This window comes from Dipteris shenzhenensis, chromosome 22, assembly GCF_047967505.1.
Source record: "Dipteris shenzhenensis isolate YYH24624 ecotype China chromosome 22, Dip_SZ_1.0, whole genome shotgun sequence".
NCBI lineage: Eukaryota > Viridiplantae > Streptophyta > Polypodiopsida > Gleicheniales > Dipteridaceae > Dipteris > Dipteris shenzhenensis.
Window position 1 is genome coordinate 10,384,097 of NC_141617.1, and position 17,877 is coordinate 10,401,973.

General features: G+C 41.3%; 1 long non-coding RNA gene and 1 pseudogene across 1 annotated transcript; one reads left to right on the forward strand and one right to left on the reverse strand.

Moving 5' to 3' along the window:
- Positions 1-306: 306 nt before the first annotated feature.
- LOC147887711 (uncharacterized) lies at positions 307-4,986 on the forward strand. The gene is made up of 3 exons (XR_015543155.1): positions 307-1,151; positions 1,229-1,309; positions 4,636-4,986. It is a non-coding gene; the product is annotated as an uncharacterized LOC147887711 (long non-coding RNA).
- LOC147887712 (L-2-hydroxyglutarate dehydrogenase, mitochondrial-like) lies at positions 1,350-3,129 on the reverse strand (annotated as a pseudogene).
- Positions 4,987-17,877: the final 12,891 nt, after the last annotated feature.

Here is a 17,877-nt window from a genome sequence, read left to right on the forward strand (position 1 = left end):
GTGTCTAAATGCAGATCTCATGCTCCCGTCTCTTTGATAAAAGTCTCAATCTCGTTGATTTGTGGTCTTGTTTTAAAATCACCTCTCATACTCCCGCTTGTTTTTTGTCTTTTTTCATAATGGTAGGCAGCCTAGAGACATGTTTTGGATTTGAGGTCCCTCCTTGAATGACGTGTCATGGTCTTAGGCCTTGATCTTGGAAAAATCGAATGGTCTACGTTCTGCATTGTTTTGACTTGATTGCTGTTCTCTATTTGCTCTATTAAGGCCATGGTCAATTAATCCTATTCACCCAAAGCTCTCTGGTCACCACGATCTCCCTTCACAAGTAGCCTAGCCAAGGTTTTCTCCTACTTTGAGTGTAATTCTAGGGTGAAGACGACGGAGGTTGGGAAGTCTGCGAAGGATGATATCCGTGGTGACCAGCTACTTTCTATCTTTTGCATTACTATTTCCCATTCCTCAGTGCTTTCTTTTCAGCATTGCAGTAGTGAACATGCTAGTAGTCGACAAAGATGGGAGATTTAAGAGCGTGGTGGTGCCTGCTTCTATGCAAGAGTTGTATCTATCGGGAGATTGCAATTTTCTTAATCATGTTTAGGCAAGAGATCCAATCTGTTGATGTGATTGTAGCGATTCAAGACGATGATGTGTTGCTTGAACATGGTTCTGGCACATAGTTGACATTGAACTTTTGTCTTAGTGCATTACACTAGGACTCTACAAGATGGTACCAAATTTGATTCCAGCTGCTGCTGCGATCGTGGTGAGCCTTTCAATTTTAAGCTCGTCGGTCAAGGTTATGTGGCTCGAAGGAGAGTGTTAATGCAAGATTGCTAAAGTTTCCTTTGCGACTCCTCCCATAGTTTTCCCCATGCCAATTGTTCAGGATAAGTTGTTAAGGGACGGGATCAAGGAATCGCTACCATGAAGAAAGGCGGGCAAGCCATATATCACCATACCGCATGAGCTTGCTTATGGTGAAGCTAGTGCACCTCCTTCCATTCCTCCGAAGGCTACGCTCACTTTCGATGTTGAGCTGATATCTTGGGCTAGTGTGAAGTATATCTGCAAGGATGGTGGCATTTTTAAAAAGGTTCTTTTGGAGGGAGAGAAGTGGCAAAATTCAAAAGATGTGGATGAGGTTACAGGTGAGGAGGTGAATCATGTTGCTTTAGACCTGCCCTTTTAGTGAAAGAGAGTGCTAACTTCAGGCACTCTTTTGCAGTCAAGTTCGTTGCAAAACTTCAGGATGGGACTGTGATAGCGACAACCCCTGATGAAGGCATGGAGTATCACGTGAAAGATGGTAGGTTTTTGTGTTTTCTCGCAATGTAGGTCTCTCCATGTCTAAATCTTGTTAATCATGTCGACCTTTTCTTTTCAATCAATGATTGAATGAAGGCAATGTCTGGTTGTAGGGTATTTCTGTCTTGCCAACGGCCAGATCATACTTTAAAATTTTCATCATCACTACTGATAGAAGTTCCAAGCACTGGGGAAAAGGAAATAAAGAAGTGAAAAGGGCATTATTCAAGAAATCATTGAGAAGAGCCAAGAAACGATGTTTGAGGCCATTCAAGAGGCAACAAAAGAGACAAAATGAATTCTCAGTTCTTATGAATCAAGAGGCAGCAAAAGAGATGAAATGAATTCTCACTAAGATGGAAGTGAGCGTAATTGTGTAGCTTGAAGCTGATGCAATACAAACGGTAGACATAGTAACCAATCTAGCTCACCGAACAAGACGAGGAGCCATACAAAAGGCAAAATACAATATTGGAGACTTGCAATGGATGGATCTTCAATGGATCCATACTTGCAATGGATGGATCTTCAAGGCTACCTGAAACACATATAAGGTTGCCATCAGTAGCAAAGGAAATAGACCGAACATTGCTAACACGAGCTCCCTCTTCAGCTAGGCTCTCAGTGATGCACTAAAGTGCATTGTCCATCATTTGGAATATCTTGATTAGATCATGGCTGGCATCTCTACCTTGCAATCTCAAACCTTTCACATTAAGCTTGCCATGGGCCTAAGTCTCACTTTTTCTTGCGTTTAGTCTCTTCCCAACTCATAGAAATTTTTCTTAGTGTAGCCGTGGCTCTTTCGCTCGTCACGTGTTGGGCCTCTAATCTCCAACTAATTTGTAGGGTTACCGATCAACGCAAAGCTTCTATCAAGCTACAACTGAAAGAGGAGCACAATCAATCTCGGATCACTATAGAGAACCATAAGAATGGCCATTACAATTATCATCCAGAGAGCCAAAAGAGAGATCATATCTTGCAAGTTTGAAACCCCTTGTTACAACCTCGAGCCACATAAACTTCAAACGAGTTGCATCCCCACAATTGACTTCTTGGGTCCTTGCAGTAGTATGCAGAGGCTATATAAAGGCTGTAAATCTCCACCAATAGTGCTTGAAGCTTCTAGTGATTTTGCCACAATCAAGGGCCGTTGCCTGAAGCGACATCATGAAAGAATAAGTGTCTAAAATTCTTATAGATGGTGACCACAGTGCTTTGACACACTTTAGGTGCGGCTCCATTTAAATCAGGTCCTCACTTCTCAGCAAATGAAGATCTTCCATACCATTGTCTCTCCCTAGTCAGGTAATCAAGAGCAAATTCAATTGCAGATGGAAAACTTTCTTCAATCCCATTGTAGAAGCTACAGCTTCTTTCTCTTGATAGCCAGTATTCTTAGTGGGAAAATTCTTCTTCGAATTGGAAGATTGCTTGTGTAGTAAAGCTCTACGTGGATGACCTCAATGTTCCTCAAGCTCGTGCGTTGATGTAGCTTCAACCACAAAGACATCTCTGCCTTTCATAGCCAATTGTCTTGCAATGGCCAGCCTACAACACCCACTCCAATTACGACGCAATCACAAGAAATCCCCTACTGTTGAAAGGTGCAATTGTGATGGACTTAAGGTGTGGACTAGGCATATTAACTTGTGAAATATTTGACCCTTTCATCATGTTTCTTTGGTAGACTGGATAGGTAAATATTGGAAGAGCTGGTCCCAAGCTACTTTCTCACCTTGATGGTTCCAGTTTGTTTGCCGCAAAAGCTAAAGCAAAGAAAGTATTAGCAGTGGCTCGTGGTGATTTTACCGGCATTTAACTACGATTACAACTATTGACATTCAAGTAATATGCCAGTTTCTTATTTATTTGTGAGACTTATTCTGGCGCTAATATTCTTGGCGTTTATATTCTCAACGCATGGGGAAGGGCCCGTTCCCTCGGATTATAACTCTTAGGGAAAGGAAGCGCACCGCTTCCGTGTCCACACTATGTGTGGTTATAATAATTATATATTATATATTATCATACAAATATTTTCAATTGCTCGCCATTCAAAATTACTTCTTTTCAATTTGAATTCTGACAACATTCCTCTTTTTTTATGCATGTCTCAATTCTCGATGTGAGGGAGCAAGGAATCCAAGCCGCATGCTAGATTGAAAGATATCAACACTTTTATTCATATGATTGTAATCCATGTCACAATATTGTATAGACTACATCACTTATGAGCTCTTGTGAGTGTCGCCTTATACATGTATTTGTTAGGCTTTAACTCTCAAAACTTACATACAATACGGCCAAGTCAATAATAAATCACCATCCCTGACATTTACAAGGAGGATCGGGTCCTAAGGGACCGTCTCTCCGGTCTCATGTCCTTGTTTTGAATCATTTACTTTTTCCCTTTAAAATTTTGATAAAACTCTAGGACTCGAGCTGCCTACCGCAACCTAGTTATAATTGAAGCTGGGTGTGTGACAATCGTATTGATTTGTGGTCTTGTTTCATTATACTTGAAGCTGTGCATGTGATGATTTAGAACTAAATTCGTAGGTAGATAAGCATGATTGATTACCGCCGGATATATTCTCAGCACATGGTTGAGCAGCGCCAAAGATAAGCTATGCATCTGGTTGAGTGCGGCTAATAATGGGCAAATCCAAGGCGGTCGTTGCCTTTATAACGGTACTCCAGTTAGAAAATAGATTGGTTTTGTAGTGTTGGCATTGACTTTGCTCTTGGCTAGTGTTGGACTTTCAAGCGCGATGGCAAATTGTGAAGCTTCTGCTGCTGATTCCATGGGTACTGAGATTACTAACTTCCGATGAGGTTTAATGTCCTTCAAAATATGTTTGACTTCTAATTTCTTCTTTTTGGGACTTCATGCTTCAGATAAGAGTTGTGCCAACCTAAGAATTGAGAAGAGGTGTTTCAATAAACTAAAGATTGAGAAGAGGGACTCGACAGACTTACCATATCACATATAAAACTTGTACTTGTCCATCGCATCGATTACCCTGCATGCCGCCGCTTGTATTTGAGAAGAGAGACTATACAAAACTTGTATTTGTCCATCCCTCCATGCTGCTGCTTTTTGGTTGATTGGCACTGTAGATAGAACTCGATTGATGTTTCTAATGTATTGTTTTGCACAAATGTGGAAGATTGTTGTGCGAATTCGGAAAGTCTGGGATTCCATTTCATGGTACATGCAGCTTTTTTAGTGATTTGTAAGTTCAAGGACATGCAGCACAAGTTTTCACCACATGCAAACTTTTCAGTATTTTGTCATCTGATTTGATAGGCTTGTTGCAGACACTTTCACAACATCTCCTCACGTGAAGGACAAAGGAGTTCACGTAGAAATCTAACAGCCTGCATCATCAAGTAGTCTTGTGCTTGTCTCTACTTCTCTCAAAGTCGCCAAAGATGGGCAACACTCTTCGATCCAAAAAGCCCAAGACATATCTCTATGGAAAGCTTTCCAAGATGTTGAACAGAAGATAAATGTGTTTGAATAGCTCTTTCAGTAAATTTTCATCTCATTTGGTAGCTGCATTTGAACAGCTTACGAATATGTGTGCCAGGATTTTGCACAAATGCTTTAACGGTGGATTGGAGGTTCGTAAACAAATCCCTAAAGAAGTATTGGCTGGTGTAAACTCAGAGCACAAGATAATTGTCGACATTTACAATTTTGTGGTACTCAAATTTATGATTGAGTGGCTACTGTTGCACATATAGGGTGCAGTTACAATCGTGCAATGCAACTATGCACTTGTTAAGTGTGGGAATTGCTCTTAGTTATTTTCACCGTATTGGCTCCATTGAACCTACAATGAGAGCTTATTTAGCATGAATTTCCTTAACTCGTGTAGATGAATCAATCGATTTTCGAAAGTTGATCGCTTAATTATTAAAGAATGTTTGCTTCATTGCTAGTTTCATTGATTGATTTCAAAAAGCAAACCGTGGGCATATGTGTGGGCTTCGTCAATCTAGGCGACTGCATGTTTCTGTGGGCTTCGTCAATCTAGGCGACTGCATGTTTCGGTAGTGCTGAGCGACAACGTGGGCGGATCTTCGAGCAAATTATAGGGTCGATCATTTGTGAATAGTGTTGCTTGTATGCTAAGTGTGTATTTTGTTCACCATCAAAGTATCATCCACTCCAAGGGGTACTTCAGCTTTGTTGACGTTTCAGTGTAGGCTTTCATAGTGAAGCCTATGAGTAGATCTACTAGTGGCTTCTAGTGCACCCATATGCATGGCTTGCATGCGTACACATACATGTGCAACTTTGCCTGCAAGTGCATTCTAATTATTCATTCCAGGAAACTATCCTTTGGGTTGCGCGCTAGTGTGCATACACATAAAGGCGTAGCTTTGCATCCAAGTGCATTGTGACAATATGCTCCATATTCATACATGCAAAACTATGCTTTGGGTTTCATGCTTGTGGTGTTATGTGTACGAAATAATTTCAATGTTTTGAAGCATAATGATGAAGTATTAATAATACACGCTATTATTTCAATGTTTTGAAGCATAATGATGAAGAATAATACATGCTGCAAAGTTAACATGACTTGCATGTGTTATTGAGATCCATAACATTAAAGAACTTTTCAATGATTGAATATTCTCATGGATAACATTATGAAAAGTACATTGTAATTGTTATGGACTTTACCTATAAAAATATTGAATAAGAGATAATACTTTCTTGTAATTGTTCATTTCAATGCCCACACTTTCTAGTGTGTGTTGAAGAGACATATTCATATGAATGATCGCATTTTTAAGAAGGTGCTCAATTATTGAAATTTCTAGGTAATACAGTCCATTGCAATTACAAAGTATTTACTGATTGCACTACTACGTAATATTGCAGTTAGCAAGAAATCATCAATCAAATAAGATGACGAGGAGGTAAATTAGCTTACAACAACAAGGAACCAAACGCACAAGCGAGCCACCACTGCAAAATTCGAACTATAATTTCAATGTTTTAGTCCCATTTGGGGGAAAATTCAAAAGTCGAGGGAACTCCTTGCAAGTACTTTGCATAAGCGATCTTTCAGAGTTTGTGTGCCTTCAATTCTCTTTTGAAGGAAACTTATTGGTGAAGTATGTTACTTATAAGGCAAGGGATCCTACTATCCCACATGCATAAGAGATGATCTTGCTGATGATCATAGTTGTGAGTTGTGAGACTATCTCTCTAGTGGTCTCACATAGCTATGTGCAATAGCTTAGAGACAACCTATAGCCAAATTCTTTTTCCAAGATTGAGGGCACGGCTATTGCAAAGAAAACATCTGTTGAGGGCGGCACATCAAAGTAGTCCTTGCATGTTGATTCTACAACTATCATAATCAAATCCAAACCCTTCGAGGGCAACATTAGTTTTCTTTTGGAAACAATAATCACATCATATGTGCCTTGGACATTGTCACTTGTTAGATCTGGGAAAAGGAACTATTTCTTCTCTTGTTGGCACAATGGCCTTTGTGGTTATGTAAAATTGACACAGATGGTGGTGTCATGGACCAAGTACTTATTGCAAATGATCCCTACAATGAGAACCATGAAACTATGAGTGCCTTTGCATTGCATGTCACTTGAAGGTTTTTATTACATAAATTGTTCCTTAATTGTTTCTTAACCTTGCATTCATGGCGGTTGTCTTTCGTGAATGAATGCAAGGGTGTTCTTTCATGACTGATACAAGAGTACAATGAAAGATGGTTTGTGATGTATACCTTGAAGGTGGTTTGTGATGTACAATGAAGATAGTTCGTAATGAATACCTTGAAAATTGTCTTACATGCGTGCCAAGAACGCTTTGGGCATCTTTGATTTACTATTCTAGTTGACATTCTAGAGGGACAAAAAAGAACTTGAAACAAGATTTCATTAGCCAAGTTTCTAAGTTGGGCTATGGCCGCAAGGTAGGCATCTTCCATGCAATTTTATTTGGTATTTTGTAAGAGTAGTACTAATGTTGGTACAAACCTTGTTTGTAGGTTTCATGTGCCAACAATTCTTCATATCTTGTGTAAAGGGAGGTGGGAAGACTATTCTATTGTCAATAGATGGAGCTGACTTATGTCATGTTATTTTTTAGGTTGATCAGTGGATTATCAAAGATACAGACAAAGATTACTAGATAGCCGGTTACAAGTATTGTTTATAATGGTTTGTATTGGTTGGATACACATGACAGCAGCAAGAAAAATGCTTGTATGGCAACAATAACATCTATAATGAAAAATGTAGAATTATGGCATGCTAGATTTGGCCACTTCGTTATGGCCATTTGCATCTGCCAGATAAGGATGATATGATTTTGAATATGCTGCACTAGAGACCTCTCCAAACCATGCATATGAAAGATGCATTTAGAAACAAAAACAAGCCGACTCGTATTAAGTGGATGGATCAGGCCCAAAAATAGACCCTAAATACAAAAATTGTTCTCAATATAGGGCTTTCCCAACACCTACACTACTAGCAGAGAAAGACCATCACACAAGTTACATTCCCAATACCCCAGCAATATCGGCCTAACTGATACTCACTAACGGATCATGAGCTACCAGAACCTTAGAGATATCCCAAAGACAAGATCTTACTGAAACCAATAGAGAATCATCCTTATATCTGACCTTCAACATGCTTTTGAACACCACCTGGTTTTTTCTGTTAGACCAAACTGAAAATAATATAGCCGCCCGTATATATGGCCAGCAGGCCACAAGTATCGACAGGCATTTAGCAGCATCTCCCAACAGACCCATCCTCCATTTCGACCCCAGATAGAAATTTAACATCATTCCAACCTTCCTAATGGTAGCTCCAATATTTGCCCATATGCCACGTGTTGCAGTGCAACGCCACATCAGATGAGGAATGGACCCCATGGATTTATTGCACAATGGACACACAAGGTTAACCACAAATTTCTTCATCAATTTAGCCCGAACTGGCAACCACTGATGTAATACTTTCCAAGCCATAAACTTCAGCTTGCCTATTCTCTGCAATCCTGCCATAGCTCCTTCAAACTTCTACTGGTGTACGGCGCAAACCCCACTTTTTGTTCAATTCAGGATGTAAAGGTTGTGCATCGTACACTCCTCTATAAATTACCTTGGCCAAGATCTTTTTTAGACAGGTTTTGCCCGAGAGATCCTCTGATCCTTCAATTCCACTTCGTAGGCCAATTCTCAGGCAAATTTTGGAGGATTCTATGCATAAATGCTGTTTCTTGAACCAACAGAGAAAAAGGAACAGCTGATATCTCCCGTCGATATCCAGCCACCTTTTGCTGGCACTCAAATCTGAGACCAGCATCTCAAGCCCTTTTTAAAAATGCTATGAGTCTCGAGATATCTTGCTAGGCCATGGAATGACCATCCATCACTAAAGCATAGCTCCACCAAATAGCCTCCTAAACTCGCATCACCTCTCAAGCCTCTTACCTTCCCACACCATCCTGCAGGAACAAATCTTCCAGGCCGATACCAGCCCCAACATAAAATCCGAACCAGATATACATAGAGGAAGATCTGAGAAAACCTTTCGTACTAGGGAAGCCCCTTCCATATTCAAACCTTTCCCATGCTCTATAAACCAACGAGCCAACACAGCCCATGGAACATTGTTAGAGAATAGCAGAGGAAGCTACTCTTGGATGAAATATCTGGCATTCCCATTCCTCCTGACAACAATGCATGTGTCTTCTTCCATCCTCTTCTGCTCACAAGAAGGCCCTAAACAACCTTTCTACTTCCAGCCAATGGGTGCGCTTGAAATTCCAAACTGTTGCTACATAAGTAATCGAGGCAAATAAGATATGTTTGACAATCAAGGCTCTAACATTCCACCCCAATGAGATGCCATACCAAGCCCAAAGTTTTTTTAAAATTGCGGTCTTTGAACCATTGGAAGCGCTGCTTAATAGTTATACCCACGCCAATGGGGGCACCCGAATACCTCAGATCTTCACCCCTCATAATCCAATGCATAGGCAAGTCACTTAGCCATTCTGGAGGGGCACCATTGGCAAATCCTGAGTCCAAAAGATTTATTCCAACTGCACATCGAGCCAGATGCTTTGCAAAATAGGGAAACTGATTGCATTAGGGCATCGACCTTCTCTTCCAGACATAGAACCATTATATTGTCTACAAAAAGATGAGAAGACACTTGTTTCCCTGTCGGGAGGACCATCCCTTGAAGTCGGTCTTCAGCCACACCCCACTTTAACAACCTAATCAAAGGCACAGTGCTTATAGCAAACAGTAAGGGGGCAATGGGACACCCTTGCACAAAGCATTATCAAATCTGAGTTTTCATAGAATAGCCAGAATATAGTCCCATCTTATACGGTCATATGCCTTGTCCAAATCTAATCCAAACAAGAGGCATTTCTGACTCGTCACCGAGGCATAGTCCATAGCAAGACTTACATTGAGAATCATTTCAAAAATGTCCCGGCCCTTTACAAACCCACAATGTTCTTTGTCCACAACCTGCATACAAATCTCCCTAATATCCTTTGCAATCACCTTGTATGAGGTGTTAAGCATTGAAACCAGCCGCCAATCCCCAACCTAGCAATCTATTTTGCCTCTTAGGAAAAAGCTTAATTAACCGAGTGTGTAGGTCTTGAGATTGCCTTTCCCTGGCATTAGATGTATTAGCCATCTCCTTTAAGTCATCCTCCAGAATGTCCCACAATCCAAGAAAGAATTCAGATGTAAGACTATCTGAACCAGGGCTCGATCTTTCTTCATGCGCTTGACAGCATCCCACAGTTCATCCTGAGTGAAGGGTCTAGCAAGCATGTTTCTCTGCATGCCGGAAATACAGGGTTGGGTATCCATAAGGATGCTAGACATCACCTCATGCCATTCATCATCTTACAAAACAGGCTGTCCAACAAGCCCCTTAAGATGCATTAGAAATATATTTGTAATGTGCCAGAATTCCACCTCGATTCAACCATCTGACCCATCACCCTGTTAATCGTTCTCTTTGCTGCTTGTGTTTGGCAGTCTCAAAAAAGAACTTGGTAGGGCAGTCACCAAGCTGCCAACCAGGTTTATCTGCCCAACTCTCTAGCACGATTGACCTCCTCCAATCCCCGGACATTCATCTCCTGCTCTAATTCCGATAACAGAGTTGCCAAATGGCTATCTAAAGGTCGTTCCTCTAATTCACAAAGATGTCTCACACACTCAACAATATACAAGGGAAGAAGTCAACTTGTCTTGCACAAAGCATACCACATCCAAGCGTCCCACATGCAAGGAAGTGAGTACAATTAGTTGCCACATAGCACTCACATGTGTCATAGGCCTAACATATAACTAAAACCTTACACACCCACTCCACTTAGATACACATAGCCCAATTAGTATTAGATGCTATTTCTCAACAAATGTACACATATGGAAGGGGATGGCAAGACTTCTCAGCACTTTTGTTCGCCTACCTTTCTACATGACCTGGGGATCAGTGGCTTGGCTCACTCTTTCAGGGCCCCAAGTCTTCTTTGAGAGACTTGACTCCTCTTGGGCTCTTCACATCCGACGACACCTTGTGGAGTCGTGCTCTCTAGAGGATGTTCCGGCCACTCTCTTCAGGGCTGCTCATTCCTCGGTTGACTCTCCATGGGAGATCTTAGCTAGCATTGCAGCATGGCACATTTGGAGAGCCAGATGCACTAAGGCTTTGGAGGGTTCTCAGGTTCACCCTTCTCAGATCTTGGCTAGTACTTGGACAGATACGGTACACACTTTGATGGCCATTTGGGCGACCATGCAGGGATCATCTCGAGCAGCCTCCTCCAGGAGAGTTACTTTTCTCAGAGATTGGGGAGACTCTCCCTTCTTTGATGAGACTTCTACAGGGTTGAGTTGACATTTTCAGCCTCAGCCTTGGTTTCTTTCTACCTCATTCCTTTGAAGTGTTTTTATTACATGCTTAGCATGTTGTATTTCCGCACAGAGCTTGCTCTAGCGAGTTTCTTTCTTACTTAATAGAAGTCTCTTTTTTGCCAAAAAAAAAAGATGTGATAGCTTAGACAATAGGAGGATATGATATAGTCCAGTAATCAACATTGCTATTCACTGAGAATGGACAAGATATAGGTGACAAAATGCATAACACATAGCGACCTCATAGCGAAATCCTTCTCCATGACTATCATTGTTATACAAGAGATTGCCAATTGTGCTTATGGCCACATGGAAGACAATGACGACATTCACATCTCTTTGGAGAGTAAAGAGACTTGCAATAACAACTTTTGAATTAGTTTTAAAATGTAGGAGATTATAATGTGGCAATGATCGTTGATCACCCTAGATTTCCTCCAAATACTTGTAGCTATCCACAGGATATTCATACATGTTTTGTACTTGCAAACTGCTATTTTGGAACTAGCAATAAGGAGCTAGAAAGAGCAAAAAGGGTATTTTCATGCAGTTCAGATATGTCCCCACCAGAAAAGCAAGTCGCTTTTCACAAAGATTAATATGCAATATCAAAACAGCCAATCCGATTCAACAATTCTAGATGATACCTTAATCAAGTGTAACAAAAGACTATAAAAGATAATGACAGTGCTTGTAAGGCTCAGAATGAAGCATAGAGATATGTGCAAACCCTCATAATAGTCAATGTGTTTCAATCAGTCCCTTTCATTAGTTAATTTAGATAAGAAAGCCACGCGTTGCTCTTAAAAGTGACTTTAATGTGCCAAGAATTAGAGATATCACAAAGGGCATCCTCCCATATTTCATTCTCTAAAAGAAGACTGTGTCATCACTTACATAAAGAAGAAAGGTAGAGAGCACATGAGCACAAGAATCACAATGAAATATAAACTTGCACCCACACAAAAGCAAGCCAAAGCCATAAACTCAAGCAAAATGCACATGCTACCTTGATTTAACAAGGGCCTCTAAGTACTCATCAACATATGCAAGGCAAGGGAAGTAATCTGCTGTAATATGGCACCTCCCTTTTGAAAAGAATATGCCAAACAAGACGCAAAATAAGAAGCTACTTGGAGCACAAAAGTTGATCAACCTAGAGAAGAAGTAATACACTGTAAATCTGTTCTGCTTATGGTGATAAATAGATGAAAAGAATTGTAGCAAAATGTTACAAAGCCTAAGTCACTTGCAATACCCCCAGTCAAGTTCTCATACAAGACCCAAAATTGTGATTGAAGGGCTTTTCAGGGTATGCTACTAATACAAGATGCAAAATTGTGTAACTCAATGTAACTCACTGTTATCACTGTAACAAATTACTCATTCTGGGTTTCTCTCTCCCTCCCTCTCTCTCTCTCTCTCTCTCTCTCTCTCTCTCTCTCTCAAGCTCTCCCTAATGGAAGAATGCTATGATACAATGTTACCATTTAGAGAGTAGCTAAAGCAGAATGTGAAAAGAGAGATGAAGGCAAGATGTCATGAAGCAACACAAAGTTTATTGATGACAATGAGGATACAACTCACAAAGATGTCTCACACACTCAACAATAGACAAGGGAAGAAGTCCACTTGTCCTGCACAAAGCATACCACCTCCAAGCATCCCACATGCAAGGAAGTGAGTACAATTAGTTGCCACATAACACATAATTAAAACCTTACACACCCACTCCACTTAGATACACATAGCCCAATTAGTATTGGATGCTATTGAAAGCTTAGACGATAGGAGGATATGATCTAGTCCAATAATCAACATTGCTATTCACTGAGAATGGACTAGACATAGGTGACAAAATGCATAACACATAATGATCCTCATAACAAAATCCTTCTCCATGACTATCATTGTTATACAAGAGATTGCCAATTGTGCTTATGGCCACATGGAAGACAATGACGATATTCGCATCTCTTTGGAGAGTAAAGAGACTTGCAATAACAAGTTTTGAATTAGTTTTAATGTCAAAAACTTTCTCTATTTCCTATACTACATATCACGGGAGTAGCACCACGAGTATCCTCCCAGCCAAATCCTGTTGGAGCATGAAAACTCACAGAGAAATCAAAATCAAAAAAACATACGTGAACAGTACATTCTCCTTCTCTCACTAACTCCAACAAGCCACATGTCATTATCATACGGCCTTCCTAATGCAACTTTTCACCCCTCTCTTGGGATACTTTAATTTCCTTTGCCCCTAGGCACATTTCTTGCATTAGGCCCTTAGCCTTAGATCCACCTAGTCTGGTGCTATCAGCCCTCACCTAGGACCTTGACATTAATTCCCTCTCGATCATTTACATGAAGCGCAAACAAATATATTACAAACATAGATCCTTTAAGGGAAATGTCGACTGATTCTTCCGAGGTCATGCTACCTCAGCTAGAGCGTAACAATCCTTCCCTCTTCAGACATCAGCGTCCTCGATGATCAAGTCTGGGAACACTCTCCGCAACTGGTATACGGATTCCCAGGTAGCTTCGGATAGAGACTGACCATGCCATGCAACCAACACCGTGGGTATCTTCCGATTTCGTATTTGCATTGTTCCTCGGTCCAGGGTTCTTGTTGGTTTGCGCCTTACATTATCCTCTATCTCCTGAAACAAAACCACACCTTCGATTAGTGAGTCACCTGTATGTAAAAATTTCTTTAAGCGTGAAACATGAAACACTGGGTGCACCTTACACCCCTGTGGCAATTCTAATTTATAGGCTACCTTGCCTATTCTCTTTAGAATTAACCACGGCCCACAGTATCGAGGTGATAACTTAGCACACTCTCCTGAAGTTAACGACTTCGAGTGCGAAGGAACTCTGAGAAAAACTTTTTCTCCTTCCTTAAATACTCTTATAGACCGGTTTTCATTCGCATACACCTTGGCTCTATCCATAGCCTAGCGGATATTAGCTCTCGCAAGTGCTAGCATCTCCCGCATCTGAACCACAAAGTTCGCGGCACTAGGCACTTTCTGAGGTACTCCAACTATAGTTGGATTCGCTGGTCTATAACCATAGTTCAGCTCAAACGGACTGAACCCTGTAAAGGAATGTTTTCTATCATTGTAGACAAACTCTAACAATGGCAACCACTTGTCCCACGTATGTTACCTCAATGACACATATGCCCTCAGCATATCCTCTAAAGTCTGGTTGACTCTCTTCGTCTGACCATTCATTTCAGGATGATCCCCACTGCTCATTCCCAACTCAGTCCTTAGTGTCTCAAATACCGCTGTCCAAAAATGACCGGTAAATATGACATCTCTGTCTGACACTATGGATCTAGGCAATCCATGCAGACGAAATATATGTCTAATAAACAAATCCGCCACTTGCGGGGCACTAATAGACTCTCTAGTCGGAATGAAGTGAGCCATCTTAGTTAGACAATCAACCACCACAAGGATAGAATCATATCCACCTTGTGTCGTAGACAGCCCTACAATAAAGTCCATGGAAATGCTCTCCCACTTACTTAGTGGTATCTCCAAGGGCTGTAAAAGTCCGGGTGGCTTCACCCGCTCGGCCTTGCTTACTTGACACGAGAAACACTGTATCACATATTCATGAATATGCTTTTTCATCTTTGGCCAAAAGAAATCTCGCTTTACGAGATCATATGTCTTCTCGACTCCTGGATGTCCCGCACATGGGCTATCATGGCACTGTCGAATGGCTTTCCTCAAAGTACTGAACACTATTCTTAAGTGTTCACGATGCTCAGTAATACTTTTACTGAACACTAGAATATCGTCAATAAAATGTACTACAAACTTTCCGATATACGGACGTAGTAAATCGTTCATAAGCATGACGAATGTAGCTGGAGCATTGGTAAGTCCGAAGGGCATTACCAAAAACTCATAATGACCAAACCTGCTTCTGAAAGTGGTTTTATGCACATCCTCGGCTCTAATCCAGATCTGATGGTAGCCACACTTAAGATCTATCTTGCTGAAAATCACGGCTCCATGTAATGCATCTAGCAAATCATCAATCCGAGCCATCGGATACCTGTGCTTAATAGTGATATTATTCAATGCTCTGTAATCTATACAGAGGCGAAACGTATCATCCTTTTTCTTCTTTAATATCACTGGCGAAGCAAAAGGTGAGAAACTTGGTTGAATCTGCCCCAACTTGAGGTATTCTTCCAGTTGTCTATGCACCTCCGCCTCTATTCTATAGGGAGGTCTATTTACAGGTTCTGCCCTCGGGATCAGTTCAATCTTATGCTGAACATTCCGCTCTGGAGGTAACCCATAAGGTAGCTCATCCCTAAAATAGTCAGAGAACTCCTCTGCTATAAGATTAGCCAGCTTGACCATCTCACCACTTTGCGCAACATCAGTGCTAGCCAAAGAATCATCAATCGGCTCTACCGATGCTGTACAAAGGAATAAAAACTCTTCTTGAGCTTTTCGGATTTCCATCACGGAAACCAACGGTCCCTGAGGTACATCTTTTCCACCTCGCAAGACATAAAGCACATCATTCATCTTGAATTGATATACGTGCTTTTTCCAATCAATGGCTGGATTCTTTCTAGAATGCCACGCCATACCCAGGGCTATATCTGCATGAGCAAGCTTAGTCATTTCAAAATCAAGCTTCTCAGCATAGTCATGAATACGAAGCTCCAACTGGGTAACCCTTTGGTCCCATACTTCAGTTGAACTTCCATCTATCATCCTGACTGTATACGCATAGTCAGATGGGTTAGTCTTTAACTTCAGCCTCTTCACGAGCTTGGACTTAATTACATTGTGAGTTGACGCCGAGTCAAACAACACAATGACATCATGATTGGACACTTGCCCTCTCATCTTAATTAACTCCGTATCATTAAAGACTGTATACCCCATTGCTGCGGGCTTAGATAGGATGTTATTAGGTGCACTCGTTACTAGCTTAGCAACAGACACACATAACAAACAAGGTACTCATCTCTGAGAAGATCCCGCTAGCTGAATCTGCATCTATTCCGCTCTGGACTTCCCTCCATTTCCACGTCGCATTCTGAGACTATCATCTCAGCCATCCGACGATCCTTATTCCGTGGACAATTCTTCCACTGATGAGACTGAAGGCAACCAAAACACAAGCCTTCTCTCCTCGCTTTTTCTCTTTGCTCTGGGTTTAAGGGAGACTTGGACCAAGTCCGGGCTGCCATTGGCGTTACTTTCCTTTTCACTCCAATGGTGGTACTTGATTTAGGAGTTTCAGCTGGTTTCGCCTCCTTGGCTTGACCACTCGGCTGAGAACCACTCCCTTTACTAATCCACTTCTTCTTAAACCCAGATTTCTTCTGGTACCCATACTGGGTTTCAATCTGTGCAAACCCACTTGGCCTGCTGCCCTTGGCATCTTCATAGTTCAAGGCTATGGCTATTGCATCATCCAACGTGTTCGCATACTTAGCCCGAACTTTCATTTTAATCCGATCATTCAATCCAAATATGAAATCTTTCACTTGGATTGATTGAGGCAGGGGTTCATCAACCTTCATTACACTCTCTCGAAACTTATCAGTGTATTCTGCCACTGACAAAGGTTTCTATACTCATCCCAAGCTCGGGATGCTTCGTTAGGAGGTAAGAACTGTTTCCTGAATTCTCTTTTAAACCCCTCCCAGGTAGTGGATGCAATTCCATCTTTCTGTTGTTTAATCCACCACCGATCTGCTGCCTCACTAAACATGTGGGTGGCCTCGCGAATCTTCTTGATATCATTTCTGATTTCACAAATGGCGAACGCCTCATCCCATTTGTGTAACCAGGTCTCAATAACATCAGAACTACCGTCATTCATTCGACCAGAATACTTTTCCGGCCTATAATTGGCAATATTAGGTACTTTAGCCTTTCTAGGCTCGACCGTATGGACACTAGACTCTGGTTCCATTGGAGCCTTTCCTTTCTCATCTCGAGAAGGTCTGGCAGACATACTATGTATCATTCTTCTAAGTTCAGACTGCCCTGCATTTGCCTGTAACTGTTGCGTTAATAACTGCTGCAAGGCATCCTCAAGTAATGCAATCCTGCCAGATAAGGTGTGAGCTACTGGGCGCGACACCTGCTGGGTCGGCCGGACTCTTGACTCACCAGGGTCCCTCCTGGAAGTCCCTTCTTTTGCTTCCATTCAGGTCAATGGGTGGGTTATTAAAAAAAAAAGAAAAACACCGCTAGAACACTGTATTTATAGACTAACAAAATTCAGTACACTAGCACTCTAACACAATTCCCTATTCTAGGGAATACCTGCAATCCCACATGCACATTAACTAGGCATTTGACACAAGCCTATATCACAATATACCACTTTCCCTATACTAGGGAAATTCCTGCAAATCAACTGTGATTGAAGCACACACACATATGCACAGGCATAATCTGTCCCTGCTATAGTATCGAACCTTCATGCAAACTAATCATTTACGAGACCCTCTTCACGTAAGCGGAGCATCAACAAAGACTAATCAGGGAAAAAAAAAAAAAACACAGAATTGACGGAAGCTCCCTGGTTGATTGCTCCTGCC